This window comes from Electrophorus electricus, chromosome 24 (assembly GCF_041902795.1).
Source record: "Electrophorus electricus isolate QZ-2024a chromosome 24, ASM4190279v1, whole genome shotgun sequence".
Lineage (NCBI taxonomy): Eukaryota > Metazoa > Chordata > Actinopteri > Gymnotiformes > Gymnotidae > Electrophorus > Electrophorus electricus.
Window position 1 is genome coordinate 13,591,965 of NC_137520.1, and position 15,747 is coordinate 13,607,711.

Below are 15,747 nucleotides of genomic sequence, written 5' to 3' on the forward strand. Positions count from 1 at the left end.
CCTCAATAATGTCAACATTGTTTCTCTGTGTGAAGAACATCAAATACAAGCTTAGCATGGTAGCAGCATTAAAGGGGACCTACTATACTTTTCTGTTTTTCCTCTATCTTTTAGTGCACTATATAGCTTTTTGTGAATGTAAATGGTGAACAAAAGTTATAAAACCAAATCTATAACTCATACTGATTAACTCTCTCCCAAAGAAACCACTTTTCTCGGCTGCCTGAAATGGCTTATTGGTATTTGAGTCATTTTCTTTGTTACAAGGTGATGTAATCTCATAACACTCTCCATATTGCCTGCCTACCGGCAAGCTTGACTTTCCCTCACAGAACACAAAGTACTGGTGGCAGGGAAGAGTTTGTTCAGTTTGTTGGCCATGTCGAGAAGACACAGTGTTCCGCGCTGTGAGCGGAAATCTCTTTTGTATGCTCTGCTAAAGTTAGAACCACAAAGAAATCAGTGGCTGAAAATCATGTTCCTCACAGTTCCTCCACTGGTCCAGTTATGTTCCTGCATGCCCAGAGCTTCTCGCTGGACTAGTGCAAAAACGGTTTGCAGTTCGATGCTGGATTTTTGCATCTCTTAGTCCTGAAGGACGTGGTAGTTCCAACCTTGTATGGCCAAACGGAAGCGTCAGGTTCACAGCCTGTAAGTGTGTATTTTTATTTTGTGTTGTTAAAAGCAATCATGGCAGCTACTGTGAGCGATAAGTGTGGAGTTAATGGCTGTAGCTCAGCTGCAGACCCAGTGCTCAGCTATAGGGTTCTTGGCTAATGAGGCTAACTTGACTAATCTTACTGTGTTTTGCTAATTAGCTGCAGGCCCACATTTACCTAACACTGTGTGGAAATGTGATAGTTTTTTTGATCACTAGATATTGAACAGTGTTCAAGTGTGGAGGTGGATTTATGACTACAAGCTGTAATGGTACGGCCCTGGTAACCTTGGTAGGCTTCTGCTAAGTTTCTAGTCCAGTATTTGTACAAATGTATTAATCCAAGTTCGGAGAGAACTTCATGTCCATGGCACCATAAACCATGAACATCCACCAGACACTAATGACTTCTAACATTTCAAACACACCAGTGTTTACAGCTGTTCTGGAGAGAAAGGTTTGTCCACATGCTACAAGACAGTTGCAGAACACATCGGGGCATAAATGCTCCAGCGGTTGACCAATCAAAAGAAAGAGGCCATATTGACCAATTAGAACAGCCTGGGCTCATCGGGAGGAGGGGCCTAAAGACACAGAAGCTCTAACAACGTGTTTCTGACAGAGATACAGTATGGGAGATGCACAGTACGGGAAACATTTTTGAAAAGTTAAAGTATGCATATATCCTAAAATAAAATTCTGAACATTGAAAATGGGCATGTCTCCCCATTAAGAAATGCAGCAAATATTTATTAACATCCTGTGATAATACTAATGGCAACCACGTGTATATTAAACATTTAGCTAGCAGACAAGTGCGCTCTGGCAGACTCTGCCCCCAGACTGCCCCAGATTGCCCCAGACTGCCCCGACTGCCCCCAGCACTCTGCTTCCACTGTTGGGGTAACCTCCCACCCACAGCTCCCATACAGATGCTGATTGGTTCGGCTACTGTCAGTTCATGCCTATAGGTCAGTGCTCCTGTCATGGTTGGCGCCTCCCTAGCGTCTCTGTCACCTTGGCAACCCTTTCTAATGTCCTTGTTCACTTCCTGGTTTTGGTTCCATTCCTCGATTGCGTTTTCCCCGACCCTCCTGAGTTTCGTTCTCATTGGTACATGCATATATACCCCGTGTTTGTTCGGTCTTGTGGCTGGTCATTGTTACTCCATGTTCATATCGCTGCTGGTCTTCTTGTTCTTCTGGTGTAGCTTCTGTTCATGTGTTATGTATTCCCAGACTCTCTGTGTTGGCTCTTTAAACCCGGACTGTGGCTATAACTCTGATTTGGGATTTCCCTCTAATAACTCGCTTTTCTCAGCGTATGCGTCGCCTCACACTCGCTCCACGTTACAGCTCCAAGCAGTTAAGGACAGTTGAGGTTTTTCCCCCCAAATAAAACCCAATTCATCTTCATGGTGGGTCATCACACCATCACTTTGGGCAGCGGTCAGAACCCCAGTGGCTCAGACGGCCTTGCCTGCCGTGGTCAAAGCCTCTTCTGAGCTTTAATGTGAACATTATCTGAAGCTCTTAATCTACGTCTGCCAACCCTTCTAAGACACCCCTAACAATTCCTAAAATTAGTATTTTTAATGGTGCAACATATTTTTCATTCAAGGCTTTAGGGTCAAAGTTGTACAGAAGATGTCCTGAGCAGCTGTGCACAGCTTCAAATGTCCCTGCATGTGTGTACTATAACATTTCACTAAACCAATTAAAACAACTAAATAAACTGTGGCCCATGTTTTTGGTGCTGAACCACCCAAAGTTTAGAGAGTAATAAGGCTGGTAGTGAGCTAACCGTTCACAGACGGAAGCTTTAGTCCTTGAAGAGCTTCGAGGGCAAAGCAAGCTTCTGAGCAGACGGCACAACACAAACAAGAAGATTTCCTAGCAAGCATGACATGCCAAGCAGTGCGGGGGTGAGCCTGTCCGGCTACGCCACCACCCTGGGGCTCCCTGCTGGAGCACCTGGGCTGCATCCGGGCTGTGTCCGGGCTGCACACGGGTAATGATGGCTGGACGGCTTAGGCTGTGCATGACCCGTTAATGTCCTGGAGGGTATTTGATGACAGTTGCAGTAATGTGACGCTCAGTGGTGTCTCTTACACTCATTTAATCTTTGTCATCAAACCCTTCCATTGCCATGATTGATGGAACAAGCTCAGGCCTGTTTTCAGAAGCTTATATTTGGGTATGATGAACTCTGATCCATGGCCTGGCCTAACAAACCATTACAACACTATAGTCTTCACTAATGCCACCATGTAAACCAGGAAAAACAGGAGAAAGTGGCACACCTGCTGCTCCTTCCTTCTTTGGCTCTCTCCTGCATTCTCTCATTCTCTCTCTCTCTCTCTCTCTCTCTCTCTCTCACTTTCTCACTCTCTCACTCTCTCTAGTTCTCATTCCCTCTTGCTCCCTCTCTCTAATATCCGTGTAGTTGCACATACAAGATGAGTCCCAAAGAGCCTCTGTATGTGTGTGTCTGTGTGTGTGTGTCTGTGTGTGTGTGTGTGTCTGCCACTGAAAACGATCTCTTCTATAATTGTCTTCTCTACTTCTTGCCAGAGTTCCAGATGAACTTTGGCTTGGTTTAAATCAAAACCGAAATATCAATCATTGGAAAGAGCATCTCAGCTCATTCCAGCTGGAGAACAGGGTTAGGCATCAGCACCCCTTTCACACACCCACACACACAAACACTTGCATACACGCACACGGCTCATTATGTATGCCATTGCATCACAACTGCTCAGGCGGGTTTTGACTTCTGCAGTGCTCCCAGTGTGGCTGCACTGAGCTGTCTGTTCATTTAGCTTTCAGCAAAACTCCCCCGAACCTGCACACGGCCCACAGGCGGCGGGGGGGGGGGGTGTCAGAAAGGGCAGTTTGTCTTTCGCATGCAGCATAAATAGTGACACGCTTTCCCATCTCCTTATCCCTGCTCCTCACACACACACACACACCTCTCCAGTCCCATTAGCAGTAGAATGCAGGGGATGATGGGTAAAGCCCCCCCCCACTATGGCCAGACTTAGCACTGTCATTTATAGCCCAGCACGCCATCAATCTCAGCAGAAATGAGAAGCGCAAAGAGCTGATGAAACAGCATCCATGATCACTATTTCAGCCTGGGAGAGCGAGGGGAACAGCCCAGGGTGTGCTGAACACGGGAAACGGACGTGGTGGGGGCCGTAGTAGCGCTTAGCTAAAGGAATGCAAAGCTGTGAAACTAAGACGCAGGACAGATGAAGATACAGGGGAGGGGTCATGAATGCATGCTCTTCAAATGTTCACATTTGTTAAACGACTCAGGTTTCAAGGGTACTATTTCAAATCAGTGTTTTGAGATAAGCGTTCGTGCGTGTGTGTTTGTGTGCTTGCGTGTGCTTGTGTGCGTGTGTGTGTGTGTGTGTGCGTGTGTCTGTGTATGTGTTTGTGTGTGTGTGTGTGTGCGTGTGTGTTTGTGTGCTTGCGTGTGTGTGTTTGTGTGTGTGTGTGCGCGTGTTTGTGTGCTTGCGTGTGCTTGTGTGCGTGTGTGTGTGTGTGTGTGCGTGTGTCTGTGTATGTGTTTGTGTGTGTGTGTGTGTGCGCGTGTGTTTGTGTGTGTGTGTGTGTGCGTGTGTCTGTGTGTGTGTTTGTGTGTGTGTGTGTGCGTGTTTGTGTGTGTGTGTGTGTGTGCGTGTGTCTGTGTATGTGTTTGTGTGTGTGTGTGTGTGTTTGTGTGTGTGTGTGTGCGTGTGTCTGTGTGTGTGTGTGTGTGTGTGTGTGTGTGTGTGCGTGTGTCTGTGTGTGTGTGTGTGTGTGTGTGTGTGTGTGTGCGCGTGTGTTTGTGTGCCTATGGGTTTGTCAGCATGGGTGATCATTTGGCCAGCTAGGATCAGACTCTACCAAAAGTATCCACCTGTCTGCAATAAATGATTGAGCTGTCGAATGTGCACTATAAATTCTCACTGCTAACCAGGAGGTTCTGAACGGCAGTCCATATGGAGGGAACAGAGGCTCACTGTCATCATCTTTCTAATATATGCACATCTTTTCATACAATTTCCAAAGCAACAATTCATCCCAAGCAGATGCTGGGCTGAGTATATTTATCTGAATTTTTAAATAGATACTCATGTGCTCAGGATGAGGGTCTCACACCAGTTAGAATGTCACACCGGTTAGAACAAGAAGAAGGTCAGAGATGGCACCCAGGGGTTCAGCAACAAATGCATGAACATGCCATTACACACTCACACACACACTACTCCCTCAACCCTAAAAGCACAGGGTGCATATGTTTCAGGATACTCATGTAATAGTAAATGATTTACTGAATGAAAGCTTTTAACATGTAATTATCTGCAGAAACTTACAAATTTCTTTTCTTTCTCTGTCTGTCAGTCTTTCTCTCTCTCTCTCTGTCTCTCTCTCTCTCTCTCTCTGTGTCTCTGTGTCTCTCTGTCTCTCTCTCTCTCTCTGGTAGGTGAGGAAATCTTGGTTTATTTAGCTTTTGGAGGAGAGCTCAACACCCCCCAGTTCCATCCGCAAGGTGCCTGGAGCAGAGACCACTCTCCCATGACAGCTACATCAACAAGCTGCAGCCACACACACACACACACACACACACACACACACACACACACACACACACACACACACACACACACACACACACACACACACACACACAAACTCTTAAGCCACAGCACTCATACCTCATATATACCAAACCATTTCAAGCTGAGCATATTTTGTGTGTGTGTATGTGTGTGAGGATGTGCATTTGTGTATGTGCAGCGCTATGGGTTATTAGTGACCTTGAGCATAGCATACATAGCAGTGTGTTTTATGTATGTGCTGATATTTGTAGGAGCTCTGAGCACAGCTCAGTGTGTGTCACAGGCAGAATCCCTGGAGTTCTATCTGTAATCTGATTGGCTAATGAAGGTTCTGTTTACGTCTGAGAGGGCAGGATCAACACGGCCACCCAAGCAGCTGCTGCAGCCCACAGAGCTGTCAATCAATCTGCACTCTGCTCACAATCCTGAGGAGACACTGTCCAATCATAAACCACAACCTTATAGAAGAAAAAAACACCATTTGCTAATCATAGCATGTCATCCGCTACACGATTAGATCTTATCGAATCAGGATGCCAAAAACTTTTACAGGTTCAAGGGGACCTGCATCCGATTGATGATGCAAAACTGACAAGATAAAGATCCTATACGATGTTTGATTAGGGCATAAGGTCGTGAATCTTTGATGAGGCATAAATACAGAGATAAATACACATTCAGAATTACTGAATATTAGTGGCAAACATCTGAAGACCTTGAGGTCTTTCATGTATCTGTGACTGCTTCTGCAGGGAATTATACATTATAGTGGGAATGTGTGTGTGTGTTTATTATTGCTGGAATCACTGCTGAGACAGACATATTTACAAAGAGTCACACACTGAGCTTGGAATGACAAATACACACACATGGAGGAAGGAAAATAAAGGAAAAAATAAATATAGTATTTAACATTCACATAAAAAGTACTGGATATATGCTGGATTACATTTAACATTCACATAAACAGTACTGGATATATGATGGATTACATTTAACATTTACATAAACAGTACTGGATATATGCTGGATTACATTTAACATTCACATAAACAGTACTGGATATATGATGGATTACATTTAACATTTACATAAACAGTACTGGATATATGCTGGATTACATTTAACATTCATATAAACAGTACTGGATATATGATGGATTATATTTAACATTCACGTAAACAGTACTGGATATATGTTGGATTATATTGCTGTTGTGGCATGTAACAGCAGGTTGGCTACAAGTTCACTGTATGATTGATATAAACACTGGCTCCATTTTGCCCAGTATTATTCTGTGAGCATGGGAGGGAGACAGAGAAGAGAAGAAATAAAGCCCGAAAGAAAGCGAGAGGAAGAAGCAAGAGACCCAGAGCTGTGTGCACATAAATCAGCTGTAATCCGCACATTTGTTCCAGGAGCACACTAAGACCACACAGAACAATATGAGGGAGGTGTCCCACGGGACAATCCTGCTACAAAACCCAATCACACACAGTACAGTGTGTGTACAGTACAAATTCAAGACACTGTATGGGGCAATCAATAACTGGGATTACTGACAATCAATTGGATTGTGATTATTGACAATCAATCAGCCAATCTGCCCCATAGGATCAGTACGTGCAACTGGCATCATCAGTAAAGTCACGGCATAATGCCAAAGCCCTGGAGTGGTAGTGGAAATTAGAAGCCACGGGGTTGTAACTAACTTTTTATATCTAGTTGAGAAGGGGAGGGAGAGAGAAAGCTGATGAAAGAACTGTCACATCATCACTCTTGACAACTATGATGACAACCTGAAGAGGTCGGACAAATTCAGGGATTATTCCCTAAATCCCATATGTGTGGTGGAGCTGCGTGGCTGCGTCTCACACACACTACCAGCCTGGGAACAGCAGGCATTAAGTACAGGAGCAGGTCCCATGAACATCATAATGGGTAGGATTTCTGGGTGTTACTACAACTTATCATCTTATTTGACATTTTACACAATATTTCCTGAGGAAGGGAGAGCCTGAAAGCTCCCATCATGCACCAGTGTTCTGTCCTCAGAGTTACCCAGCTGTGCTGTTCTCTCTCTCTGAGCCACACTCCACCCAGTCACACCTTCAACAGGCCCCAACAGGCTAGGCAGAGATTGGGATCTGGTGATGGAGACACTTTCATAGAGGTCTAAACACACACACAAACACACACACACACACACTGATTAGTGTTCTTGAGTTTTATTGCAGTCTCATGAAATGGGCATCATGACATACCTTCAGTAACAGCTCAGCTTTATTTCGGTGGTGTCTTAGCAACGGTGCCCTGTGATGTTTTATATAGCACGTGGTGAATAACACTAATAAGCTGCCTTTTTAATGCTGTCTGCATGCACGGCTATTTTTATGTTTATAGGTTGTGTGTTAACCTGACCACTGTTCACACCTTATGTGCGTAATAGAGAACATGCTGGCATTCCTACATGAGAAATGGGCTGTGTAATGTGTACATATACACACGCAGAAATGCACACACACACACACTTGTGAGCAAGTTTAAGTAGGTCAGGTATGCAGTTAAGAGATCATAAGACTAATGGAATGAACATGCAGTTACATTCTCATGTCTGCGTACATCTATGATTTCCTTATCTTCTCACACACATGCTGGGCTGTGGGGAGGGTCCAGTACCGTCCGGAAGCTTCCGGCATCTAATCTGTACAGCGATAATTCCACCTATCTGAGCTCCATACTGGGTCCACTGTGGCCTTTACAGTACTCCAAGCTACTGATAGTGAAATGTGTGTGTGTGTGTGTGTGTGTGTGTGTGTGTATGTGTGTGTGTGAGAGAGAGAGAGAGAGAGAGAGTACTAAAGCTACATCTTTCTTTTTCTATGAAAAGGTAAGGACATTTCTTTTGTACTTAATTGAGAATTAGGGTTTGAATTAGTTTTAGAAATTTCTTATAACGAATAGGTAGTTACATGTGTATAATAGACATATAACTTAATAATTAGCCCTTGTCCTGTTGATTCAAAAAAGGCAACTGAACAAGGAACATGGAAACAACACATGGACTGGTTGTCTTCTATCTGTAAGCTCATTTGCACAACATAATGTTGAAGCTATATTGCATATTAGAAACCTTTTAAAAATGATGGTACAAAACTCTTTAGGAACAGTGTGACTGCGATTATCACCAAGGCAGACGAGCTTCACCCCTGCTGATGTGCTGAGGAGCGACAGGTAAGAGTTGGAGGAACACAGCCTCTTGGAGCTGCCAGGTCTCTAGTATAAATGTTAAAGCAGGCAAGGGAACCTGCAGGACTTCTGCTCAGCAACTCAGCGCTTTTAATAGGCTGTGCTGGTCTCACCGTTACAGACACTCAGAGGTTTAGACACTATTAAGGATTCCACAAAACTATCTGTATATGAGGGAGAGATGAAGAAGAGAGTAAAGCAAACAGTGCATGCACACACACACACACGCACGCACGCACGCACGCACACACACACACACACCATCTTGTCAACACCCCATATCTCAGCTTTGAACTACAAGGATCCGGGGTGACAAACATGTAAGAGAGTGGCGCCTATATCTGATCCTAATCAGTAGCTCTCTCTTTCTCCATCTTTCTCTCTCTCTCTCTCTCTCTCTCTCTCTCTCACACACACACAAAAAAGAGTAAAGAGTTAGTAAAGAGTTTGTGCGTGTGCGTGCATGCGTGTGCGTGTATGTGTGTGTGTGTGTGTGTGAGAGAGAGAGAGAGAGAGAGAGAGAGAGAGAGAGAGAGATTTTGTCACATGTAAAATACCTTCACAGGGTTTTGTTACATCAACTCTTCTTTATAGAGTCATTTTCTTCCATTTATCTACTTGCTGTGTGGTTTGAGTAGTTTAATAGTTTTTGTGCTTCATTTATCGATTTGCTACACTGGCTTGAGATGCATTCTACCCTCAGAGGTGTATCTAATTAATGAAGGCATAACTATGCTTATCTCCTGAGCCCTGTCCTCCACCCTAGCTTCACCCCCCACCCGCCCCTTCACCCGTGAGTGTGTGTGTGTGTGTGTGTGTGTGTGTGTGTGTGTGAGCGGGTTCAGTGATTGCTTCCTGCAGGACTACTGTAAGTGCAAACAGAATGATGAATGTGTGAAGAGCACTGCAAGGTCACGAGAGGTCATGATTAAGTGGCTCACTGTCAGAGCTGAGTGCCTGGCACATCATAAAAGCAACACAGAAAGGTGAACTATGTAGAAGTAACCCCTGAAGCAGCCTGTCCCGTGTTACTCTGGGTTTGCTTTGTCATACAGCTGTTGCTGGGATCAGAGCGGCTGCTGGTGAAACGCTGAGGTTCCTCGCTGCTGTTAGACTCATGCAGGTAGATGAACAATTTCCCCAATACCTGCAGGAGGAGAACTTTACACCACAGGGCCCGGCCACAGAGACTGACATGCTCTAAACAGCAGTTACACTCACTCACTTCTGCACTAGCACAGCGTGGCACTGATTCATTCCAAACACATACATGCACACATGCAAGCATTCACTGACTAAACACGCAAACTTATAAATAACCTGGTTTCCAAAACATGACAAGTATCAACGCTATTATAAGTTGCGATGCTCATTGCAAAGGTACACGGAACATAACGAGAAGCGGGCTACTGGACCGCATCAAAGCCAAAGAAACGTCGAATCCCATCATGGATGCTGCTGCCTACCAGCGTGAGCGACTGGATCTGTTAGGTGGCACGTTGCTCGAGTCACATCAAACGTTCCACTGGAAACAAAAATATGGCAGCTGCTTTAAAATGCTCGGTCTCAGCCTTCCCTGCTAACTTATCAAGCACATACACAACATCCACAGCTGACACAGAGATGTTGACCTTGGATTCCAGCCTCCGACTGTCTGCCTGAAACAACAGTGTACTTTTAGGAGCCGTAGGTGAACTTTTTAACCACAAAATCTCATGAAAAAGTCATCACGCAATTGCAAAATACATTAGGTGACGAAAAGTCTGCGTTTGGTCTTGTAAAACGCCGGGGTCTTGTTTTCAAGCGTGAGATGAACTCGTTCCAAGTGGCGGTGCCGTTAGCATTAGCATGGTGCTAACTAATAAGCATTAGGATTTCTGTGTGTTGCCAAGTGTTTAAAAAAAAAGTAAATTTATTAGTGTAAAGAGACTAGCTGAGAAGCCTCCAGTCAGCAGCCTAATCCAACCAAGCGCGCTCGGTTCCCATGACGACCTCCTCTCCTCTCTCTGGCTGCAAGCAACGCTAATGTAGCATGGAACTCTGCAACGGCCAATAACCCATCACCAGGGGCAACGGCCAATAACCCACCGCCATGGGCAACTAGTTGTGCCTAGAGGAGCAGACGGCACTGGGGGAGCTGAAGAGAAGACAGAACGGGAATTCTGGAACTCTAATTGAAATAAAATGGAGCATGTGTCTTAGAGGTCAAGACCTGCTGGTTGAAGCTATGTGGAAAAGTCGGTAGAGAGAGTTAACACTGGAACTGTTTAAACAGAGATGCACAATTACAGGGTACACACCAATGCCCCTCTCTCTCTCTCTCTCTCTCTCTCTCTCTCTCTCTCTCTCTCTCTCTCTCTTTCTCTCTCTCTCTCTCTCTCTTTCTCTCTCACTCTCTCTCTCTCTCTCTCTCCCTCTCACTCTCTCTCTCTCTCTCTTTCTCTCTCTCTCTCTCTCTCTCGCTCTCTCTCTCTCTCGCTCTCTCTCTCTCTCTCTCTCTTTCTCTCTCTCTCTCTCTCTCTCTCTCTCTCTCTCTCTCTCTCCCTCTCCTCAACACACTTCTCACACAATACTTATTTTCCACACATACATAAGCAAACACACGTTACGTTTCCATCCTATTTCCATAACTACACACCGTGATATTTCAATAGCTCTCTGCGGTTTCTTTTGGCTTTGAGGAGCACGCTTACAGACACGGGACTCACAAAACAAGCACTGTGCCTGAAATACAGCGCAGTGTGAGCGACCACAGTACTGCACCACAGTACTGTCTGTATCTCTTCCTTTCTGCACATTTATGTGTGTGTATGTCTATGTGTGCGTGTGTGTGTGTTTATTTTCTCTTGGTGCTAATGTAAATTCCTCATGAACACCTTCCATCACATTTTCAATGAACCACAACTTAAGTCTTCTCTAGAGAGACACACACACACACACACACACACACACACACACACACACACACACAGAGAGAGAGAGAGAGAGAGAGAGAGAGAGAGAGACCATACCTCAAGCATAGTCCCACATCTATGTTAATGTGTATCCAGTTCTGTAAAGCTTTCAAATATCACCACTATCCAGAAATTATTTAAACCAAAACAGGAGACGATTATTTTATCCAATCATCATAAAATGTTAAAGGTTTCAGCACAGAGTCCATGCCCAGAGACTGGGTGTGTTTTGAGGTCTGTTTTCTAAGGTGGCTCCTGTTTTCTAAGGGGCGGGGGGGGGGGGGGGGGGGGGGGCATTAACCTTTTCTTTACAAAAGTTCAAATTATAAGACTCCAAAATGAGTTGGCAGTGTGCTGTAGTTATTGGTGTTTGCGTCAGTGAGTTGGCAGTGTGCTGTAGTTATTGGTGTTTGCGTCAGTGAGTTGGCAGTGTGCTGTAGTTATTGGTGTTTGCGTCAGTGAGTTGGCAGTGTGCTGTAGTTATTGGTGTTTGTGTCAGTGAGTTGGCAGTGTGCTGTAGTTATTGGTGTTTGTGTCAGTGAGTTGGCAGTGTGCTGTAGTTATTGGTGTTTGCGTCAGTGAGTTGGCAGTGTGCTGTAGTTATTGGTGTTTGCGTCAGTGAGTTGGCAGTGTGCTGTAGTTATTGGTGTTTGCGTCAGTGAGTTGGCAGTGTGCTGTAGTTATTGGTGTTTGCGTCAGTGAGTTGGCAGTGTGCTGTAGTTATTGGTGTTTGTGTCAGTGAGTTGGCAGTGTGCTGTAGTTATTGGTGTTTGTGTCAGTGAGTTGGCAGTGTGCTGTAGTTATTGGTGTTTGCATCAGTGAGTTGGCAGTGTGCTGTAGTTATTGGTGTTTGCGTCAGTGAGTTGGCAGTGTGCTGTAGTTATTGGTGTTTGCGTCAGTGAGTTGGCAGTGTGCTGTAGTTATTGGTGTTTGCGTCAGTGAGTTGGCAGTGTGCTGTAGTTATTGGTGTTTGTGTCAGTGAGTTGGCAGTGTGCTGTAGTTATTGGTGTTTGTGTCAGTGAGTTGGCAGTGTGCTGTAGTTATTGGTGTTTGCGTCAGTGAGTTGGCAGTGTGCTGTAGTTATTGGTGTTTATGTCAGTGAGTTGGCAGTGTGCTGTAGTTATTGGTGTTTGTGTCAGTGAGTTGGCAGTGTGCTGTAGTTATTGGTGTTTGTGTCAGTGAGTTGGCAGTGTGCTGTAGTTATTGGTGTTTGTGTCAGTGAGTTGGCAGTGTGCTGTAGTTATTGGTGTTTGTGTCAGTGAGTTGGCAGTGTGCTGTAGTTATTGGTGTTTGTGTCAGTGAGTTGGCAGTGTGCTGTAGTTATTGGTGTTTATGTCAGTGAGTTGGCAGTGTGCTGAGTACCCCATATGCCATAAAGTACATTATACCTGAACCCAGATAATGACAGCAGTATATCAGCTTTAAGTTGAGCTAATACTAATGAAAAAAAAAAGTGTTTTGTTTGGTATTGGGATACAAATGCTTTGAACTTAACTGGCTGAAAATACTGATGATTTATTGTTTTATTGCATTTAACTATTACTTCACACACCCATACACACATGTGCACACACACACACATTTTATTATTAAAGCAAATAAGCAAACAGTAGTGTTGAGTGCTTTGTGATGTGTGTGTATGATGTGCACTCTTCCATTGAGTGAGCGTCCATTCAAATGCCCTTCTGAACCTGTAGTTCTGTGTCTAGAAATATTACCCTCAAGGCTGCACTGTGTGTGGCCTGTGTGTGTGTGTGTGTGTGTGTGTGTGTGTGTGTGTGTGTGCGCGTGTGTGTGCATTTATGTGTGTATGAGTAAATGTGTGTGTGCACTTTGCAATGACCCAAATTTAATTTACTTCTGATGCAACGACTCCCATGTTACCTGTTGCTGAGACCTAGGAGGTGTGTGTGTGTGTGTGTGTGTGTGTGTGTGTGTGTGTGTGTGTGTGTGTGTGTGTGGGTGTGTGTGTGTGTGTGTGTGGGTGTGTGTGTGTGTGTGTGTGTGTGTGTGTAAGATTGTGGCGGCGTCAGAGTCAATCAGTCTTGGTGATAAAGCAGAGATTCTGTGAGTCCTGCATTCCTGGAGTGGGAGTCAGAGCCTACACCACTATCAGACTAAAACAACACGGCACTGCTGAGACTCACACTGCTGTTATTAGCCACTACAAATCACTACACTATCCCCCACCCATCTCTCCCTCTCTTCCTCCCATCTCTCTGTTCTAATCTCTCCCTCTTTCTCTTCTGTCCATCTCTCTCATATTTCTTTGTTTTAAGTGATTTCTGTCTGTCCTCACCCTGAACTGCCTTGTTCTGCCTCTGTTTAAAGCCAGCACTATTTCTATAGGTTAGATCCTATTATATTAGGTCTTGCTTAACCACATCAAGCAGACTGTCACTCCGAGACCTGTCCCCATTTGGACTGCCTGAGGCAGCTGTCATGGGCTCCGTGGCACCCAGTGGAAGCCCACGGCAGTGGACCCTAGTGGGACGCCTGTGCTGTAGTGACAGGGGCCGTGTGCCACACAGAGGAGCCGCTGGGCTCTACCGTACAGAAGCAGATGTCGGGGCCTTCACATAGGACTAATGACAGACTGGGGATTGGTAAAGTGTTGTTGCTCCATATATTGTGGCATTATAACAGATCTGAGCACAGACAGAGCACACATTTACAATCAGGTAGATTTTAGACACCCTCAACCAGACTTAGAGCTTTTACTGCACAGTTCCAGAGTGGTGAATGAAGCTAATTTCATCTTTGGACGAAAGGGTGCCTTAAAATACACTCACACAGACGCACACATACACAGACACACATACACGCACACCCACAGACACACATACACTCACATAGACACAAACACATACACAGACGCACACCGACACACACATACACAGGCATACAAATACACACACACATACAAGACATAATGCAGTTTGTGTCTGAGGGAGAGAGAGAACACGTTCACATTTCTTTGCTCGGGCAGAAGACAGTGCTGACACCCCAGGGTTAGGCCTGAGGGCAAAGGTCAAATGTCGTGGTAAAGTCTGCCGGACGTCATGAGAAAAACATGCTTTTAGTTTTGAGGTTTGGTTTTAAATACCTTTATGCTAATTTAACACGTATACTCACAGAAACTATTTTACCTGCTAGTTCATGGCCCTGATCCTGTACCATTGTTTAAAGGCAGAATTCTTGTTTTTACATAATCTTCCATCAAAATAGATCAATGTTTACCTATTAAAAATATTCACAAGATTTGTTGACATCAACAAGGCTAACCGATAATAACAACATGGCTAAACAGAAGTCCTCAGTAATATGTGGCATGAAACATAATCCATTACAAGTTTTCTTTTTTTACTCTTGAGAAATAATGTTAATGAAATCTCATCTTCATAAGCACATCTTGTGCAGAGTGTTCGCACGCTGTTAGCTGTGTGTAGATGATGATGGTGTTCATTACTGGATGTCTTACAGGGGGGCTGAAGGCCACCAGCAATGAAATCACACACACACACACACACACACACACACACACACACACACACACACACACACACACACACACAAACACCCACACCCACACATGCACATGCACACACACACACACACACACACAAACACCCACACATGCACATGCGCACACACACACACGCATGCACATACATGCACACGCACACACACACACACACACACACACACACACACACACACACATATACACACACACACATATACACACACACACACGCACACATGCACACCTCCACAAATATACACAAAACACCCACACCCACAAACACACACACACACACACACTCAAACACACCCACACACACATACACACACACAAACACACACACGTACACTCAAACACACACACACACACACACACACACACACACATACACACACACACGTGCACTCACACACACACACGCACACACACACATACACACACACAAACACACACACACACACACACTCAAACACACACACACACACACTCAAACACACACACGCACACTCAAACACACATGCACACAGTGCCAGAGGGTTCTGTTCCTTCATCTCTTGCCTGTCTGTCGTTCTCTGCTCCACTCTTCCTATACTCCATCCTCTTTCAGTCCTTCTCCTGGATACCCCCTTCTATTTCTCCCTCTCTCCCTCTCTCCTTCTCTCTCTCCCTCATCGTCCTCGCTGTTCGCCCCGTCTGTCATCAGACCCACCTTCTATCATACGTTCACAGAAAGGAAAACAGAGTCTCC

At 44.9% G+C, this 15,747-nt stretch overlaps 1 long non-coding RNA gene across 2 annotated transcripts in view; it reads left to right on the forward strand.

Annotated features, from left to right (window-relative positions):
* Nucleotides 1-8,011: 8,011 nt before the first annotated feature.
* The window catches only part of LOC145653379 (uncharacterized), a 44,634-nt gene continuing 36,898 nt past the window's right edge, over nt 8,012-15,747 (forward strand). Inside the window, exons 1-4 of one of the 2 annotated variants that reach the window (XR_014119668.1) lie at nt 8,012-8,160; nt 8,301-8,352; nt 8,435-8,504; nt 15,607-15,747. The exon at nt 15,607-15,747 is cut by the window's right edge and continues 327 nt beyond it. This is a non-coding gene — a long non-coding RNA (uncharacterized LOC145653379). The remainder of the gene's footprint in view (nt 8,161-8,300; nt 8,353-8,434; nt 8,505-15,606) is intronic. The other variant, XR_014119667.1, reaches the window with a different exon arrangement.